Source organism: Prenolepis imparis, unplaced genomic scaffold (genome assembly GCF_030444845.1).
Source record: "Prenolepis imparis isolate NDT839.2.m4 unplaced genomic scaffold, iyPreImpa1.0 SCAF_9, whole genome shotgun sequence".
Classification (NCBI taxonomy): Eukaryota; Metazoa; Arthropoda; class Insecta; order Hymenoptera; family Formicidae; genus Prenolepis; species Prenolepis imparis.
In genome coordinates this window covers 2,833,969-2,853,339 of record NW_028141167.1, presented here as the reverse complement: position 1 = coordinate 2,853,339, position 19,371 = coordinate 2,833,969, and the positions used below count along the sequence as shown (strand labels likewise).

General features: G+C 36.5%; 1 protein-coding gene across 1 annotated transcript in view; it reads left to right on the top strand.

Moving 5' to 3' along the window:
- LOC145940548 (uncharacterized) overlaps window positions 1-19,371 on the top strand; it is a 282,334-nt gene that overhangs the window by 32,999 nt on the left and 229,964 nt on the right. The gene's annotated exons all lie outside the window — the stretch shown is intronic.

Sequence of the window (19,371 nt, the reverse complement as noted above, 5' to 3'; positions counted from 1 at the left end):
AAGAAAATATATCCATGGAAACAGGAAGAAACTATTGTTTCGTCAATATTTCGAGTATGGCCTCGTCTCACAATATGAAACGCGTTAGAACGAAACATCAAGTGGCGTGTTACGTCAGTGCGTAAACTCTAAGGGAAGAAGGATAAGTCGCGCAACATAGTCCGTCTTGATTTCCCTGTAGAGCAGTACTGGCATCAGGAGAAGCTTCGTCGTTCTCCATACATCAACGGGTCGCTTCTCCTTGTCGGACCTCTTAAATTTGTGCGACATCAGCCAGTGACACGGGGATGAGGCCGACCAAGACTTACAAGATTCCTAAGGTCATCAAAAATTCAATAAAACTTCGTTAGAAAAAAATCAACTCTCAAAGTACAAAGTTTCTTCCTCGCGGAAATAAAGTCTTCGAATGATGACATCGATGATATACGTCTTTTTAAATCATCATCTATTGAAAATGGCATTAATATATTCGGATATTTTGTATTTGCGGGTTAAGAGCGACTCTTAAAATATCGATGTGTTTTGAATTCAGAATGTATACGGATGGGAAGATATCGTCGAAACTTGAGATCGCGCGATCGGTGAATAAAAATCTGTCCGCGATTTTTACTATTGTAGAATAATACGTATATTCGCGATACCTCTCTTTTCTTTTGACGTCAGAGAGGAAGGAATTATCTCGCGCATCTGAAAATGCACCACGGAAAATTGATGTATTTTGAAGGCCCGCGCGGCTCCGGGAGAAGATAACTACTAATTTGTCTAATCCATCTTTGCACCGGCTACATACATCTTAGGCAGTAATGGATTCGAGAGAGGTGCCGTGCTCGGACAGATGATCGATGGGCGGAAAACTTAGGAACAATAGAGGTTCAAGGACGTAAACTTCAAGGAGGAGCGGAGGAGCGGAGGATTGCCTTAAAGGGCGTAGAAGAATGAACAGGGCATACTAGACAAGATTCATGATAAATTATGATCAATATTAATCTGCCAGAGTGAAAAAAAGTCTAACGATTCTTCTTTATTTAGAATTCAGCGGATAAAAATAATCCGTATGAAGTGTGTTTTTCTCACAACAATTTATTTATAATTTAATGTAAAATGCGGCCGCATTTTAACATGAGCAATGCATTCCTCGCATTGATAATCTCTTATAACTTAATGTTTAATGGTACTGGTTTTGTTCTCGCTTCCGCATTATTTTTTCCCACGAAATAAAATATTATTGCTATTTTTTACGCTCTCAAATTCACATAAAATGCAAGAGCGAATTGTATAGATATAATGAACAATGCTCGATACGCTTTTTATTTAATGCAGAATATACAATTTTTCAAATAGCAATTTTTTACAAAGCTTTGCGGTTATAAAGTTCAATTTGCTTCGAGATTTATATACAGGGTGTCCGGTAATAGTCGCATCAACCGTCGTATGCAGGTAGAGCTAGTTAAACCGAGTAGAAAAGTCCTCTATCATTTTGCGATATTCTCAATAATAAGAGAGAAATAAATTAAAGAAAATCAGCCAATTCGCGCGATGATAAGCGTGCGGCGAGAAGAGACAGCCCACTTGGGGGTCCAGAGTTAGCGCTACTCGTATGGAGTTACTGTCTTTTGTAAAGCGCTCCTCCCCGCTTCATCGCGCGCTTAGCAACCGTGTAACATTATACTGTTTCTTTTCGCCGCATGCTTAGTAACGATATAAAACTGGGCTGTCTCTTCTCGCCGTCGTCACGCGAATTGGCCGATCTTTATTAATTAATATCTCTCTTATTATTGAGAATATCGCAAAATGGTAGAGGACTTTTCTACTCGGTTTAACTAGCTCTACCTGCACACGACGGTTGATGCGACTATTACCGGACACCCTGTATATATAATATGTAGATATTTTACGTTATATTTTATTTAACGGTACGCGCAAATATTTGGTTTTATCCGCGTTACTTGATACAGGAACATGTACGTAATCGAGAAGTGATATCGCAATTAATCGAACGAATTGCGCGTTGCAAGAGAAAAGTGGTATAAAAAAAATTTGAAATAGGGAAAAATACCTCGAAAATCGTGTATCAAGCATCTAACATACGAAAGCTTTTAACTTCTTCTTGAATCTTCCGTAAAATTCGATACAGAACAGCGAAGTATAAGCGTAGAACAGAACGATGCGAAATGCAAGCATCCCTTCGACGAAGGACAGGGTCCTGCGACCTTATTCTTCATTCTTTCGCGAACTTGCTATTCTCCATCGTTCTCAACAAGTTCCCATGCGATTTTATCTATCCAGCTAGAAGACAATGTTTAAGCATCTCGTGTCGATATAAAGTTGGATGATGTGGGACGCGCGATCGGTGGATAAGATATCCTTCCATTTATTCAGTAAACTCGGAAATGTCTTTTTCCGATTTTCGACAGTTCTGTACTGCGAAGCTTGACAGGTTTACTTAGCAAAGTTTTCTCCAGTTTTTTGTTTATAACTTACAAACTGTTGCAATCTCGAGATTTTCGTATGAAGATTTCTGACTTCAATTAATCTTTAGAAAACACTGCTAAAGTATTACGACGATGGTTACGGGATATCTTTATATGTATATAACTACTATCCAATTCCTTTTCTAGAGAATTCACTTTTGAAATATGTTAATTGTTTTAAGATCTTTACACCTTATTAAGCAAATTAAATCTTTCGAAATAATATAAAGCCGAAAGTGCATGAGAGATAACAAAAAAATCGTCTCGATAAAGCGCGTGTAACAGAAACAAATTATCTCCGGGAAATAAAAGACGTCGGCTTGCGGCGAAGCATATTTTCCGTCTGATAAATTACGGGGGCGCCGCGCGGCGACTATAGAACTTTAACCCGGCGAACGTGATCCTCATTTTTATCGCGAGGCCCACCATTATTAGGAGCTCGGTGCTATCGCGTGCACAGTTATTACGCGCATGATTTAGGACGCGGTCGAGCAGGAACAAGAAATGGAAACGCGAGAGGAAACGCGAGGAAAAGAGAGCTGGAGGCAAACGTCTTGATTCGATAATTGAAAGATTAATCCAAGACGCGCTGTTTCCGGCAGCTGCGAGAGAGAACTGTAACGAGCCAGCTACTAGAACGAGGATTTTAATTTCGCGACGAGGTAGGCATCTCCCTTCTCTCTCTCTCTCTCTCTCTCTCTCTCTCTCTCTCTCTCTCTCTCTCTCTCTGTGCACATCGCGAGCTATTTCATATTCATGGCGCAGGTAGTGCTGTTCTGTTAATTCCATCGTCGCGAGGATCCCGCGTCGCGAAGCGAGTGTACAGGATGCCTCGGAAATATGTGCCACAAATCATAAACCGCCTTCGTGGGCGGGAAATTGAATCGAAGGCGCGGAAGCGGCGTAGTTACGACTTGCTTAAACCGTCCGAACGATCGATAAATCTAGATGCTGGAAAGAGGGCTATGTATCCGGCCGTGGATCGTTATGCTTGTCTTTTGTGTGCCTCCGTAAAGTGTATAGAGTTAGCTCTCTTGATTTAAGAGTTTTTCATAAGCTGGGGATTCTTTCATGATTTATATTGCATAGAAATAACGGATAGACATGTAAAATTTCTTAAATTTTTTAGATACTTCTTATTATCTCCGCTATAGTATTCAATATTATTAAATAATAAAAATGATCTTTTTTTAATACTAGAAGATTAAAATTTCCGAGTCTTTTTATTCATTTAAGTAAAAAAAGTGCCTGCTAAAAAGGATCCGACTGTTAGAATCACTGCGGCGAACGTTCTTTATTTGTCCGTCTAGTCTTTGCTGCGACTACTTCGCAAACTCGAAGACAGAAGCAGCTTGAGTAAGCGAGAAAATGCACCGCCAACTTAACGCCAAAATGTTTAAGGCTGATTTTCACGCGGATGCACCTTGACACGTCCGTGATTCGCGGCGTTCGTCAGTTAAATTTTCCTGACGAATATAAGGTCTAAAGTAAACCGACTCGCTCCTGTCGTGAAAGTTTCTTCGAGCCCGGCAAAACTTTATGGAATATAATATTTTATTTTAACTTCCTCCGTTTATGTTTCGCAATAACAAGGAACTGAAATAGTCCGATTCAAGAAATTAAGAAAATAGAGTCATATTTTTATGCTAACAAACTTTTTAAAAACACTAATTTTAAATCGGTACATATATTTAATTATATATATTTTGTTTTTAATTAGGACTTTTTAAAATAACTCTGACTTAAAGTTTAATCTTCTTTGTAATAATTTATCATTAATTCTTTATGTAAAAAAAAATAATTATTTTCACTAGCGACAATGTTTTTGAAGAACGCATCTTATCGCTTTATAGGTCATGTATGTATTATCGAGGACCGATGCAACGGGAATAATCGCGATCGATCGGTGTACTATTCGAAGTATCGGTTATTCGAAGGGGATCGGCTTCGGCGTCGCCGTGTGAAAAATCTACTTGTTCCCGGAGCGTGGATTATTTTAAGCTCTTCGTCGCGTAGTCGCATATATGTACATACACCGACCTATTCGTCCGGGAATACAAGAAATACGTATTCCACGCTACCCCCTATTCTCTTTTCTCCATTTTTCAACAAGATCCATCGGAATATTTCAGAAAAAAATGCTACCGGCGCGCATAGGTCGGTTGCCGAGTGTTCTCATCGAAAATTTCTAGCCATTCCGATTCCAGTTTCAAAAAGCATTCGAAAGCTTCGATATCACGTTCACGTGCTGAAATAAAGAGCGAATTAATAATCGCACTAGTATCACGATATTTAAAATAAAATAGATTATACGCTTAATTATTTGGAAAAAAGAAATTATCAGAAAATTTAACGAAAGAAAAATTTTATTAGAATTTGCTTTTCTCGTAACCGTTTTTTAGCGTTTTTATATGTAAATTATATTTAAAACTTGTGCGCATTTTGCCAATTAGTGGCCCTGTCATTTTAAGGGATATTATCGGGAATACCGAGAAACATTGAATGGCGAGAGCCGCCGCACGGGATGTTCTCCTCGTCGGACAAGATTCTAAACTTCTTTGGACAGAATTCCAAAGGAGAGTCACCTCAAATGACGAAAGAAAAGGGAGAAAGGTGACTAGCTTTAAGGGGTGGGACCGACGCGGCGCGCTTTCTCAATCTGCAAGGCCAAAGTTTTTTCACGGAATTAGTCGGAGCAAATGAATTCAGAGACTCCGTTGCATTCGGGAAAGTTTTCATTTATACTGCAACCTGGTCATTCGCTCAATGTCGTTATCGACATTAGTCCACGAACGTGGAAGGATATTCCTCGAATAGGGGAAAAGAGAAGAGAAAAGAGCAGCAAATATAAAAGGAGATAAAGAAATGAGAGATCGAAGGTAGAAAGTCGCGATTCCCCATCGAAGCTTCGTAGACGATCGATGGCGCAATTAAATCTGTCACTCGGAGAAACGCAACGAGCGCTCGCAGTAAAAACGAGATAATTTGTCGCGCATTTCTGGTCGCGACTCTTTTCCCTGTATTCAGTCGTTACATTATATACGTAGGCGCGCGTATCTCGATATAACGATTACTCACGCCATTAAACTCACTTTACGTTAATTGTCTCTGCAAGGCTGTGTCCGGAAGAGTCCATTAGAGAGACTGCGGACATTCGGATGGGAGGCTGTCGTTGCAGCTGCATAGTTGCATTTGCAGATAAAAGGCAAGCACGTCTGTCGAGACGAGGCTCATCTTGTACGCAGCTCTCGCTTTGTATCGTAAAACACACGTATGCAAGGCAAAATTCCGTTTACGATTTCATTGTTGAAGCCCCCGATAGTATCGAACTCGTCTCTCGAAGTATCGATACGCCCGATAATCGTCTAAATTATGAGCGCGCTTATGACCGTCGAAACATTGTGCCGCAAGTGCGTGCAAGCTGTTATGATCGCGCCGCAGAGAATTCGATGAGTGATGGATAATGGCGTTATAATGGTCCATACGATCTCGTTCATTTACGGGAAGCATTATGTTGTCTAGAGCCCGTGGCAAAAGCGGCACCATGTCGCTGCTAATATTGTCAAATGAGTTTTTAAATATGCCATCACATTATTTGAATGGCTACTACTACCTCTGTATCTCGGATTTTCAATATAAACTTTTAATATGAATTTTCCCGTCCGCAGTTTGATTTTGGATTCTTGTCGATTCTTTTGTCATATTTGCAGAAATAATTGTATATATCAATATCTTGTGTGCACAAAACATTTATATATATATATATATAAGTAGTGATTTTATATAATTTGTTTATACTCACAAGAATTCAGAAAAAATTGTTCCAAGAGAATATAATAATTGTTAATACTTTGATTTTATTTGTATATTATATGAAAATTATTTTAAAAATATATTTAGTAATAAAATATAAAGAAATAAATTAAACTATCTACATTATCTGTTATTCATGAAAGATAATGGAATATTAATGCTGCTGTGTCCCACAGGAGGTTTTGATTATCACAGAGTTGGTTCCATATCATGAGTTCCATTATACTGCTACTCGTTTAGGGATAATGTCCTTATTTCCAAAGCTATTTAACTGAAATAAACCGAAATATTATCAACATATGAGTTGTGTAAAGCAGTGGTCGTGTTTCTCTCATTTTGAAAGACAAAGAGTTTATGAATATACTTAGTTTAATATTTAGCTTTCATTCCTTCTGTGCTTTCTCCTATGATTTCAAAGAGAAAAGACATAAAATGAAGAATATAAAAGAGAAAACTTTTTTTAAATACAAGTTTATGTCAAGAAAAATAATAATTTTAATAATCTAATTATATTATTTCTTTTATAAGATTCTTTACATTTTTCTACATCATCTTTATATAATATTTATTTTCTTGGTAAGTTCGCAGTCAAAGAGACAAATCTTATCCGAGTCGTTACAACTATCTCCGACGGTGGTATTATTTAAATAGCGTCGTTGCGTAAAGCCTGGTAATTTACGTCGCCGCCACTTCCGCTTCCGCTCGCTGCTCGTGTTTAGTAGACGGATTGTGTGGATACGCGATTTCGCCATCGGACGAATGCGGAATGTGGCGGATCGTTAATCACGCTAACCCGGGTCGACGATTTTTCTCCTATTGTCGGCTTATCGTAACGGTTGCGCCGACACGCTTTTGGGAAGTTACCGCGAAAGTTAGTCGTTGCTTATCCCGTCCGGTAATTTTACAGTTCGCGATAGAATAGTGGCAAATGCTACAAGGTGCACCCGATGAAATTTTGAATTAGAATATTTTTACCACTATAAAGTAAAGTATTTTGCATTTAGTATCTAAAATTATATTTATTATTATTTTTCACCATTCACTATTATTTTAAACTATTGGCAATTTGGAAAAATATTATTAAAAAAAAGATTATTGCATATAGTTATTTCAAAATAATATTTTTGTAATAAAATCTTTGATATTAATACTAAACGTGGAATAACCTTGCTTTATTTTCGCTTTAATGTTTAATCTGGGATTTAAACTTTCAACATTTTCTTAGATAAATCTAAACATTAGAGGGAAATTACGGAGATGGCTGAAGGCGATAAATCACCTATGAAGATTAAGAGAAATAGAATAGAATATAAATTACATAGACGGATTCATTGTTGTATTTTTTCACAGATATTTTTCTAAAGCATTCGCACTGTAGTCCAGTCAAATTAGATCAAAATATAGCGATTTAAAAAAATAACCGGTAAAAAGCTATAAATTGGTGGAGACCATTCATTTTTCATTATAACCTTTAATACGATAGGATCAACGATTACCGAGATATGAGGAAAAAATTGAATTGAAGCACCTTTTTTCCAAGATGGCGGATCGAGCCCTGCAGATAGAGATCCGGACTTTCAGTACGTTCAATAGTATGCCAAGATAAAGGTCTCCACCAATTTATAGCTTTTTACCGGTTATTTTTTTCTTTTTTGCTAATTTGACTGGACTACTGTGGTCAGATTTGACCTCACACACAGCATAGTAACTGACGGTTAACTCAACAAAGTCACTCTCTTTCGGTTTTCTTTCCCACTTTCTCTCTTCTCTTTTTTTTCCGTTTGCGGATGTCGCGAGTTTCTTCCTTTTTCGTAACAACGCCGGCTACGTTGCAACGACAACGGCTCGTTGGACAGGCAACGCGAAAGTTCGTCCTCTCGACTTCCTTCCTTTGCACTTTCGTCCTATCGCCCTTCCCCGCCTTATCCACCCTCCTTTGCGCCCTGCTTGCCACACCGACAGCGGTATACCCAGGTCGCGCGTAAATTACTCGACAAGAGAAACAGAGAGAGAGAGAAAGAGAAAAGTCGGGATGGAAGAAGGAAGCGAGCCGGCGACGGCTCGTTAGGCATTTATAAATAAATAATTCAGACGTTCCTAAATAAATGCTTCAGAGCATCGCGTTATCTCCGCTCCGTGGACTCTCATCTAAGACAATAGCTACGAATCCGTGAAAGAATACCGAGTGCACTTTTTTCGGGTGGTATCTTTCTTTTGGTAATATTTAATACTGCAGAATTTTGAAATATTAAGATATAAAGCTTGCTATTTCGCAAATTATTTTGCAGAAATATTTGCTGAATCAAATAACTCCCAGTCCACAATCTTGGTGCAATTTTTCAGAAACAATTTTTTAGAAATGATTTAGAATTATTATTTAGAAACAATCCATCTAAAAACAAAAGATACTTTTTTAAAAATTCTTTTAAAAGAACATTGGGGCATAAAGAAAGTATTTTTATTTCTATTAAATAAAAATATAATACATATTTAATTACAAATGATAAAAAAAGAGAAAAAGAACAACATACCGAAATTATGCAATATCAGTGAGAGAATCGTCAGACATTCGCAAATAAATAATTCATCCTTCCTGTTATGAAAACAAACACTCGAAAGTCCCTCGTTAAGTTGTATAGCGTGTAGCACTTAAAGCATTCTCAGGAAGGTGACGAGGAGGAATCGTGATGGGGCATCGTAACGAATGCAGTTAATTGATTCCTCATAGAATCGCGATGTAAAATCGATGCGAGACGCGGCGATACTCGGAAGGATAGGAGAGGTGTTTCGTCTTTCTGAAAACGCCGTAATGGCGTAATCTGAATTTTAATGCGATTTTGATTTAAACAGCAAACGTTTATTCGCGAACTAACGCCGCATAAATTAAAGCGCAACAAGACGAGGATAAGTCTCTCCATTCGTCCTATAATTTGCGAACAATTTTCTTAGCCAATGCGGAAGCACAATCCGGCGAATTAGCGGGCGACGTCGCCATTTGTCCGACACTTTTATTCGTCGTTTCTGAGAAAATATATGATCCGTAGTTTTTTCCGCACATTACGCATCGCATTTTATTCGCTCGCGTTTCGTATAGAGCTCGAGGATATTATCAAGATTTATACTAAAGAATAGCGGAGGTTACGGGGGCACTGCGCGGAATCCTTGCGGGAATTTCCAATGTATCCCGCCCAGCGCGATGATGTAAAACGCGTACAGTGAAAAGAGATCGTTATCCGGTTCGCGGGAGCGAACACTCTTTGTACGAATAGCTGCAGCTCGGGAAGACCGTCACGTACTTCTGTAAGTGTTTGGCAATCGATAAGAAAAATCCAGGGTCGCTTGTAGAGGATCGCTGTTTAAACACCGCTCCTCGAGAAAGGACTGAAAACGGTCGAACGTAATTTCCGAATGGAATTTAATGTCGAAAGGGCGATTTCGCGGAACCACTGCTTATAGATTTCTAGCGGTTAGTCTGACATTGGCTTGCTACGATATTGAATTTTGCATTTTTCTAACTTATAAAGTGTTCGAATAAAATTTTCGAAGAAATATAGCGATGCCAAAACGCGAGTGGAATATGGCGATTAACTTTTGACGCAGAAAATGAAGGACATGTCATATGAAATAGCTTTTCTTTATGCAAGTGAATCGATTCAAACTAATATTTAAGAGCGCATTAAAAATGTCAAATGCGCCTGACATTTCTTTACTTTGGCAGATTGTATCGAAGAATTTCTGTTGTACTAAAGTGACTTGCCAATATAAGAATATACAATAGAATTTCTGAAGTGCGTCACGTTAACTTTTACATTTTAAATTTACAAGTGTAATATAACTCTTCGATATAATATAAACACGTTAAAATAACATTTTTTTAGATTTTTATATTTTTTGAAAACTTATATAAGTATATAATCTTGATTTGTGTCAGAAAGAAAAATTTTTATAACAGTTAATTTACACGAACTTATTTTTGTTATACTTTTATTTTTAATTTTACTTTTCTTTCTTTGAAATTTTGCAAACATTGTTCTCCGTGAAAGTAATATCGATGAGAATGTAAACAATGATTGTCTCTTTTAAAGCTGTCAACTGAAATATACGTGGTGGGAAATGGTCCCACTTTGTAGTAAGCGACATGTACTTCCGGTGAAGCGCGAGAACAACGCCGGCTTTAAAATAAGCGGAATTCTAGGCGTTTGCGTGACATCTCGCGACGTTACCTGCAAAAAATGAAGCTTATTTTTCTATTTGAGATGTAAAAACTATAGGCATCGCGCGTTGTCTCTGTACGCGCAAGATAATGTTTCCTCGTGCAAAAATATGCGCAGTCGTGAATCAAAGAATAATAGAGCGCGCCTGCATTGTTTCTCGATGCAAATAAGAAAATTAAAATGTAGAACAATAAATGCGAGATTATGCTCCTTATTTGTTAAAATTAATTTTATAAAAAAATAACAGAATTATTATTATAAGTAATATAATGATAATAAGTATCTGACTAATTATATTTAGTTGATAGCACATTATAATTTTTAATATAGAGTGTTCTTAATAAACTCTACAATTTACGATATTGCCAAAATCATTGCATTCTGATGTTGCAAAAAAAACAGAAAAATTTATTAAAAATATAATTAAGTTTTTAAAATATTTATTGAGTTAGATATATAATATTGTAAGCATTACCTGCTCAAATATATTAAGCGATGATCACAAGGCGTATCGATTTAATCTTCTCGCTCTGAATTATCGCGAATATTCGGTGTGTCGATGCTGATTGATGGTCTGCGTCGAAAGAGCAATGTGGTAGGTTACGACGCGCATGAAGCTGATAAAGAGGAAGCTGGCTATCTGCGCGTTTCCCCTGTAAATTCTGTATCCACCGGGTTAGGGCTCTCTGGTATGTTCGTCCCGCCGGGGATGGCAACAGTGACGAAAGGAGTGTATCAATCTTTCGATATGCTCGAGAAAGTCACGTAGCCGAAGTTATTCACTTTATTCTACCACCTCTCTTGCGCCTCCTCCCGCATCGCCTCTCATCTCCCTGTTTCTCTCATTTTTCTCTCGTCTTCAACTTAGTCCTAGTCTTTTTTTCACTGGTTCCACTTTAGTTTTGTTGCACCGATAAATTTCTTCTTAGAGTCGTATAACTTGCAACATATCGTCCCGATTGCGTTAAGTATTTTCCAAGCATTTTGACAATAGTTTCGCCGACTATAATAGTACAATGTTTTAGGAGAACGTCTCATTAATAACAGATTCTTTATAGAAAGATCTTTATTGAAAAATAATATGGTATATTGTTAGAATTTTTCAATAAATGGCAATTAACGCTGCGCGCAGTCGCAGTGGAAAAAGCGTTCTTGTCGTCAGACACGTGCAGTGATAAAGATAGTCTCACGCACTGGCACGGGCTATTATTTCCTTCGCATTATAATGGACACAGAAAATAAGGCTCGTGAATAAAGCTCTATTATTTGTGCTTTAGCGCAAACGTTTTTAATTACTGCAACTTTTGCCTTATTGTTCTACGTAAATTACATGCAATTTTGTTTGGATGTATGGTGTATTTGGCGATCGCGATAAAATCATTTTAGTTTCACATTTTGATGAAGCACAATTGAGAAGCCGATGCAAAAAATTAAAAAATGTTATTTTTAGATAAAATGAAATTTTCTGTTAAATTGGTAACCAGCCAGGGGACAATCCGATATAATATTCGCGTGATAGCTGCGAAATGAGAATGCGGAAAGAAGAAATTAAATCAGCCAGTTTAATTGACGAACATTGCAAATGAAAGCACGGCGGATTCCATCAACGCAGGCATTTTTATTTTTCGTATCTGCATACGCGACTTGCATCACATTGGCCTCATCAAGCGTATTTTTGGATTTAATCCGGCGCGGATACTCGGTGCTGGATGCGTGTATTTTGCCGGATATATAAAACTGATTTATCATATTTTCTGTATACTCGATATAATTTTAAATTGTTTCGCCTACCTGAATTATAATAATTAGTCACTAATTTGCATTGTCGCTTGTTGTTCTCCTCAATTGAGGCAAATTTCCTCTGTCTCTTTGTATGTTATATAATCATGCTCCTTAATTATCTTATTATTAAACGTATTTTGTATTCCGTCGCGCTATTGATCAATTTCACGCGTATTATATTTGCGTTTCTTTAATCAGAGCGCTACATTGTTCGACATTTATTCAACAACATAGACATAACGGGTCGAATATTTTAATCGTAGGTTTTACAGATTAATCTGTAAATGAAAAACATATCGCTCGGTTTGATCGGCTTTCGCGTAAGATCAAATCGGATGTAATCGGAGAAATGGGAATTATATACAACGTTATTGCGCGATCGTCAGATTTCGAGTGGCCTGTGTGTAATACGACAACGCTGCCGGGAAACTGGTGAACAAATTTCCGCGACGGGGGTCGTGTAATCGGTTATTTGAACATCGTAACGGTGATATTTCTGCGCGCACGCGAATATAACATAGAGATTATAGACGACGTTATTACGCGCGTATCGCCGCGCGTTATCGCGCGATCCGCGTAATCCTGCCATTGCAATTGTTTTTAACGGCTTTAATCAGCGTCGAATATATTCCACTTTCGCGTTAAATTACGCGCGTTTCACGAGAGGAGGGGGGGAGAGGCGTTTATTAAACCCCACAACGCCGAAATCAAAACTGCATTCATGCCGCAAATTATTATTGCTGTACCCGCACAGCCGAATCTTTTTACGATTGATATTTAACGCGAGTTTTCCTTTAATCAAAAATTTCGCGTGGAATTTATAATAAGGATCATTCAATTTTCGATAATTATAAAGTTACAATTTATAAAGTTACATAAATTTATATTATATTTCGGTAAATTTTCAAAATCACATGTATGTTTAATTGAAATCACATCAGAAATCATTTCTCGTTTTACTTCTCGTACATATGTATACAATAACAAATGGATTTATTTTAACGTACCTCATAACGTTTAATTTTGTACGTTTTTATATACATACCTGTATGACGTACATATTTTTTTGTGACTTTATTAAACGGAAAATTGGATAGAACTGAATCTCTGTAAAATATTTCAACAAACGTGTAAACATATTTTATGGATGTAAAGCATAGTTAATCGCATCGACACTGCTGCTCGCTAAATACACATGTTCAAAAATTAAAGTAATATTTGCCTACTGGAAAATTTTTCGGTTTGCACGGCGAAGGCAGCGAGGCTTAATCAAATTCCACGCGCTTCAATCAATTTTTACGCTCGGCGTTGTGCGCGCGACAGTGTTTATTTTTTATCGCGCAGTTTTAGGTATACATGTATGCATACATATATCTTCCATTTTGAGATTCGCTTATGTATATGTATATAAAAGGTATTTATTTCTATTTTATGGGTTACGATACGATGTGATCGCGTATCCGTATAACAACGATATTACGCCGAGATTAATGTTTACCCGGGAAAATTTGTTATTTCGAAAAAAAGCCGTCTCCGCTCTTCGAGCCGATTCGCGGTATTGTGGATACAGCGTTTATCTTGATTATAAGACCTAAGGGGGTACGCTGGAAAAGCTGGCACGTATCCAATATTCTCCGGGACAAATAATCCCAGGTGTTTGCCAACATCGTTTAATCTCGCGTGACGCTATCAAATACACCCGACAAATCCCGCATACCACGCCGCTAATTCGTTGTTAAATGACACGGCCGCGAGATCCAACGCGGAAAAGCAGTCACGCCTCCCCTGCGATATCAGGATTTGCGTGCCCGCTATCGTTATTACTCGACTCCCTTTTTCCTTCCCAGCCATCGCCAAAAATCTCACATTTTGTGTCACGTTAGAATTATACGATAAGCGGGATATATAGGGAATATAAAAGTAATAACGATGTTCAATAGAAAAAAAACCCAGACAAGTAGCAATTTTGTGATATGACAGAAATCTCGCAAATAAGAAACGTTTAGATTAGAACGGTCAAAGAGAATTAAGTACTTTACGAAATCATGAATTATTTTATTAAAGTCTTTAATCACTAATCTTTAATTATTTAATTTACAATATATTTCAACAATTATTATTTGTAATTCTATTTAAGTAGATGGCAGAAAATATTTTACATCGATTATTCTTGATAATTTTACTTTAATTTAATATATCGATTTTTTATATTATTGTATTTTGCAAGAGATGTACCTACCTATATATGTATATGTATATATGCTACATATATAATGTAAAAATTATTGTAAATAATTACTACATTTTTATAACTCACCGAGAATATTTGCTTTATATGAATTAAATATTTCTTAATAATATATTACCTTATATAACATATAAATACCGACGCAAGCGAGTCCAAATCTGTAAATACGGCAGTTTGACTTATTGTTAGAAAGGTCATAGGTCTAGTAGGACGCCTGAAGACATATAATACATACGTATCGTACATAGGTATTTGACGCGTTTTGTCGACAGTCGTCGTTTGGCTCTCTTAATTAAATGAATTGACTCTCTCAATTAAGTGATAACAAGAATTTACTCGCGTATAATAACATCATGCAAGTGATAGTGCGTAAAATACTGAAATCGTGGCAATTAAATGTGCTCGTGGATGCGTTGATAATAATCGCGATCGTCGTAATCTTATTGATTGAATGTTTCACACGAGATATTAAACTAAAGTAAATTTATCTTACATTTATGTATGTGTGCCCTTTATATAATTCTTGTTTTTATCTCGCAATTACGCGTGTGTAATATTTAAATTATAAATTCGTGGAAACCGTGCAGTTGTCATTTAGTCGTAAATTTTTCAGGTCCGTTGTAATGAGAATATCACGTCGCGAGCGCGAGTGCATACAGCGACCGGTGAAGGAGGCTATATGGAGAATGCATGTTCCAGAAATGCAGTAGCAACGTGAGTTCTAACATTTATTATAATTTTAATATTCGTGAATTGTGTCCAGTTCAGAGATGCTGGCTGTTTGCATTGACTTGCAATGCAAGGGATTAATGATTTGAGAAACTAATGAATAAATTTGGTTAAATAATGATAAAATTTTGCGTTTTTTAAAATCACAGCTATCAGTTAGTGATTTTCAATCACGTATTACAGAGATTTTCATAGTTGAAAATTTATAAATATAAATTGGCGAATTTAAGAGACGGTGAGTGACAGAAATAAAAATTAACATTAAGATGTGATCAATTAGCTCTATTGTTCTATTATTTAACTACTTATAAATAAACGTATTGTTTTTATGTAGGAAATTGATTTTATAGACAAATGTAAATGTTTTTCATTTTATTTAATATATATTTTTATTTAATTTATATTTTTTATTTTGTTTATTCAACTATTTCAAGGTAGCTGTCGCATATTTGTACAGCTGCGAAATAGCGCGGATCGTAGATTGCTTAATGCTCCAGCATTGTTATTTATTATGCGGTTTGCAGAAGCACGATGAAATGTGCGGTCGTGAGAAAATGCATGACGAAACAACCCTAATCGCGTCAACACGGGTAGAGCGCGGAATTTCCGATGCTACCCCGTCGTGCTACCAGCAGGTTAAATTAATACTGACGCGCGAAATGAGCCTTAATAGCGTCACGCGTGATTGCGACGTCGGGATAATGCGCGAATTATCTCCGGTCTGCGCTTCATCGATGTTTAATCGCGATTCTTTCGCGAAGAAATACGCGGTATTGTGGCGAAACGCGTATTATGTGAGTTTCTTTCAAAAGATTTAATTTCATATTTCACGATTTACGTTTCTTCAGGAATTTCGGTAATATTGAAGAAGAGCTCCGTCCTCTCCAATTTTGCTGAAACTTCACAACATTGTGTATTTTTATGCGTAAAACACGATTTTAATTTACAGATTCGTATTTTACGCATAAAAATATATACAATATTATGGTTTCGAAGAAGAGAGGACGGAGCTTTCCTTTAGTATTACTCCGAAAACAATAGCGATATTTTTACGCGGCGACGCGGAATACGTAATAAAATAATTCGGCATCTCGACAAATAGACGTGGCGAACGCGTGTAATAATTTGTTCTTTTTGTCAATTGTGCGAAGGAGAGAGAATAATTTTACGCAACGTAAATGTTTTATTAATTTGATCTATACATATAATAATTTTGGAAAAAATGTAAATATTATTTCGAATGAAGAAGGGCATGTTGCATTTGCGTGATCTAAAGAACCGGTTGTTCGATGCAGATCTCGGTCATTAATCTTTTGCTGTCGCAAACGCGATTGCATTACATGTTGTATAATGTATGACGTAAAAAATCGACACGCGATATACAAAACCGTGTGCATATTGTAGCGCCCAATTTCACTTGTTGTTGCCCGGTTGTACTTGTTACACCTCATTAGTCGTAACATTCATCTTTCTTATTTGCTTACCGGATTCGTATGCAATGTGCATTCTACGAATGTAATATATTGCGATCGATCAGTTTATTTCTTACCTTAGTATTGAAGCGCGCAGCAATTCTAACGTCGTACATAAATTCAGGAAAAATCTCTAAAGTTTATTTAATTAGATTCGTAATTCTCTATAGAGATTAATTTATTATTTTAGATAAATATCATATATTAATAATATCATTAACATATACATATATAATAAATATTATTATTATTTAATATATAATAATGCGATAATTTAAAAAACTGATATTTCCATATAAATACCAAGGTTGATCAGCATAGATTTTATACAGTTTGGTGAATTTACGGCAAGATATGTATTTTTACGCGCGAAGTCCCTAACCGATCCAACCGAAACGTGCGCGAACGTTTATGTGGTTATGTAAATCTTCACGGTTTACCCTTAAAATTCCAAGTTTCGTTCGTACGGAGGCTTTTTTACTCGGTCGCTCTCGCCGAGTTTAAGGTACAAACTTTTTCGTACCTTTACTCAACCGGCAGGATTTGCCGCAGTTTGCGAATTTTGCCGTATCGCCAAAGTTTGCGACTCTTTGTTGTTCTTTCGTTTCCATCTTTATTTTCGCGCATCATTGCCGTTGGATGTGTGTGGTACGATAATATTTAAAATTTATATCACTTTTACGTCTCTGCGATATCGTCAAATATTATCGTATAATTTGTTATGATCTATCACCCGTCTAATCTTGAGACTTATTTTTTGACTTATTTTTTTCATTTATTTTATCCGAGTTCTTTTTAAATCCATATTAAAATCTTTTAATTTGTAGCGTATTATTATTCTAGTATATATTTTATTTTGAATTATATTTATAGATTTTGTTGTTGATAGATATTTGATAAAACAGGGAACTGATATTTATGATATATCAAGGATAACACGCGATATTACGTTTGTGAAACGGCAATAGTCATAGTTTATGTTTGATTGGTATTTATTGTTAATATCCTTTGATATATGATACAAGGAAAGCTTAGTCATGCGCAAATTGCAGCGGCAATTTAAAACGGTGTTACGATTTCAGAGATATCGAATGTCGTTTGCTTCGAGTCTCCGGTAGCACGCCTTTAATGTCATCACCGATAATGCTTTCCGGTATCGAGATCCAGTGGCACGTATAAACGATAGAAACTTGTCGGGTGGGCTCTCGCAATCTGTATTACGACCGGATTCTTTCTGCGGTGTGCAAACTAGAAGATTGCGTATTCATGACTGGCATAAGGGATGCAAAGAATGCGCAAAGCATGCAAGAGAATGTGCACACTGACACAAAAGATTACGAATCATTTTATGATAAGCATAGTCGCAAATATCTGTCGAATCTCCTTAGATTTCCCAGACAGGACATTTATATTATTTTAATCTGAAAAAACCATTACAAATGCTGAATCTCGTTCTCTCTCTATTTTTTTTATAAATGTGCTTTAAAACAATGGTTACCGTTAAATAATTATTAACGTTTATAAATAACTGTACGACTAAATGTTCTCTTGAACTTTGCTTCGCCGGTTGATGGGAGAGCCGATGGAACTGCGGTTTATATCTCGCGTATATACGTATATGTATAAGTAAAAGATGGTATATTTTTATTGCATCGCATTCGTATGTACGATGCATCTAAGATGCGAGTTCTTTGCGCGTATGCGGTATTCTCGCGCACGGAATTGCATGCAAATGCACATCCTATCCTCCGACACACCCCCGCGGTGAGCGCAAAAATAATGTGCACACGCCGGAGTGCGCCTGCGCCAGCCCGCATTATGCCGAATCCACTTCCGTTTTCTTCCCGTAATCTTCGTCGTGCGCGTAACGCTCCAGTCACGTTTGCCGTTTTTACGACTGCGGCGTTTTGCGTTTTGCCCAAGTAGCGTATTTCGGTTTCTCACACAAGAAACAATCGCAATATAAGCGAATACTCGCAGATGGTGTACCGAACATACGTACGAAAACGTCCGCGATAAGTTGAGATGATTTATTTACAATGTGCCAAATAATATCAAATGACATTTTTTTATTGTCGATTAATTTCTTGAAACTTAACTCACTCTTTCGTGATTATAAACTTGGATTTTTCTCACGTTTAATAGCAATCTTGCAGTATTTTAAATTTAAAAAATGCACTTATATATATATAAAAATAATCTCCGTTCCATTTTTGTACTTTACAAGATAACTTGTTACAAAAATAATATATTACTATTTTTTTGGTTTAATTCTATTAATTTGTTATCGATAAATTAACATGTTATTCATCTTTTGAATTTGGTGCAATCGGTATATTTTATTTTTTATCGAGTTATTGTCCCAACGAAAATTGGAACATAACCGTGAGACATCGAAACGAAATCTCGTTATGTCGTAAAAGATTCTTTTTTACTTAATGACAGATAATAGAGACCGTAACCGAGTTTAGTAACATCATCACGTACGCATGATCACACGTGGATTTTTATCGGTTTCGATCTCATTTACGACCATTTTTATAGACACTTGTAATCTCTCCCAAAAATTGTATTTTCTTAAGTTTTTTATAAGATATTTGAGTAAAGAAATTAATCTCTCTTTTTTTTGCATTTTCTGATAT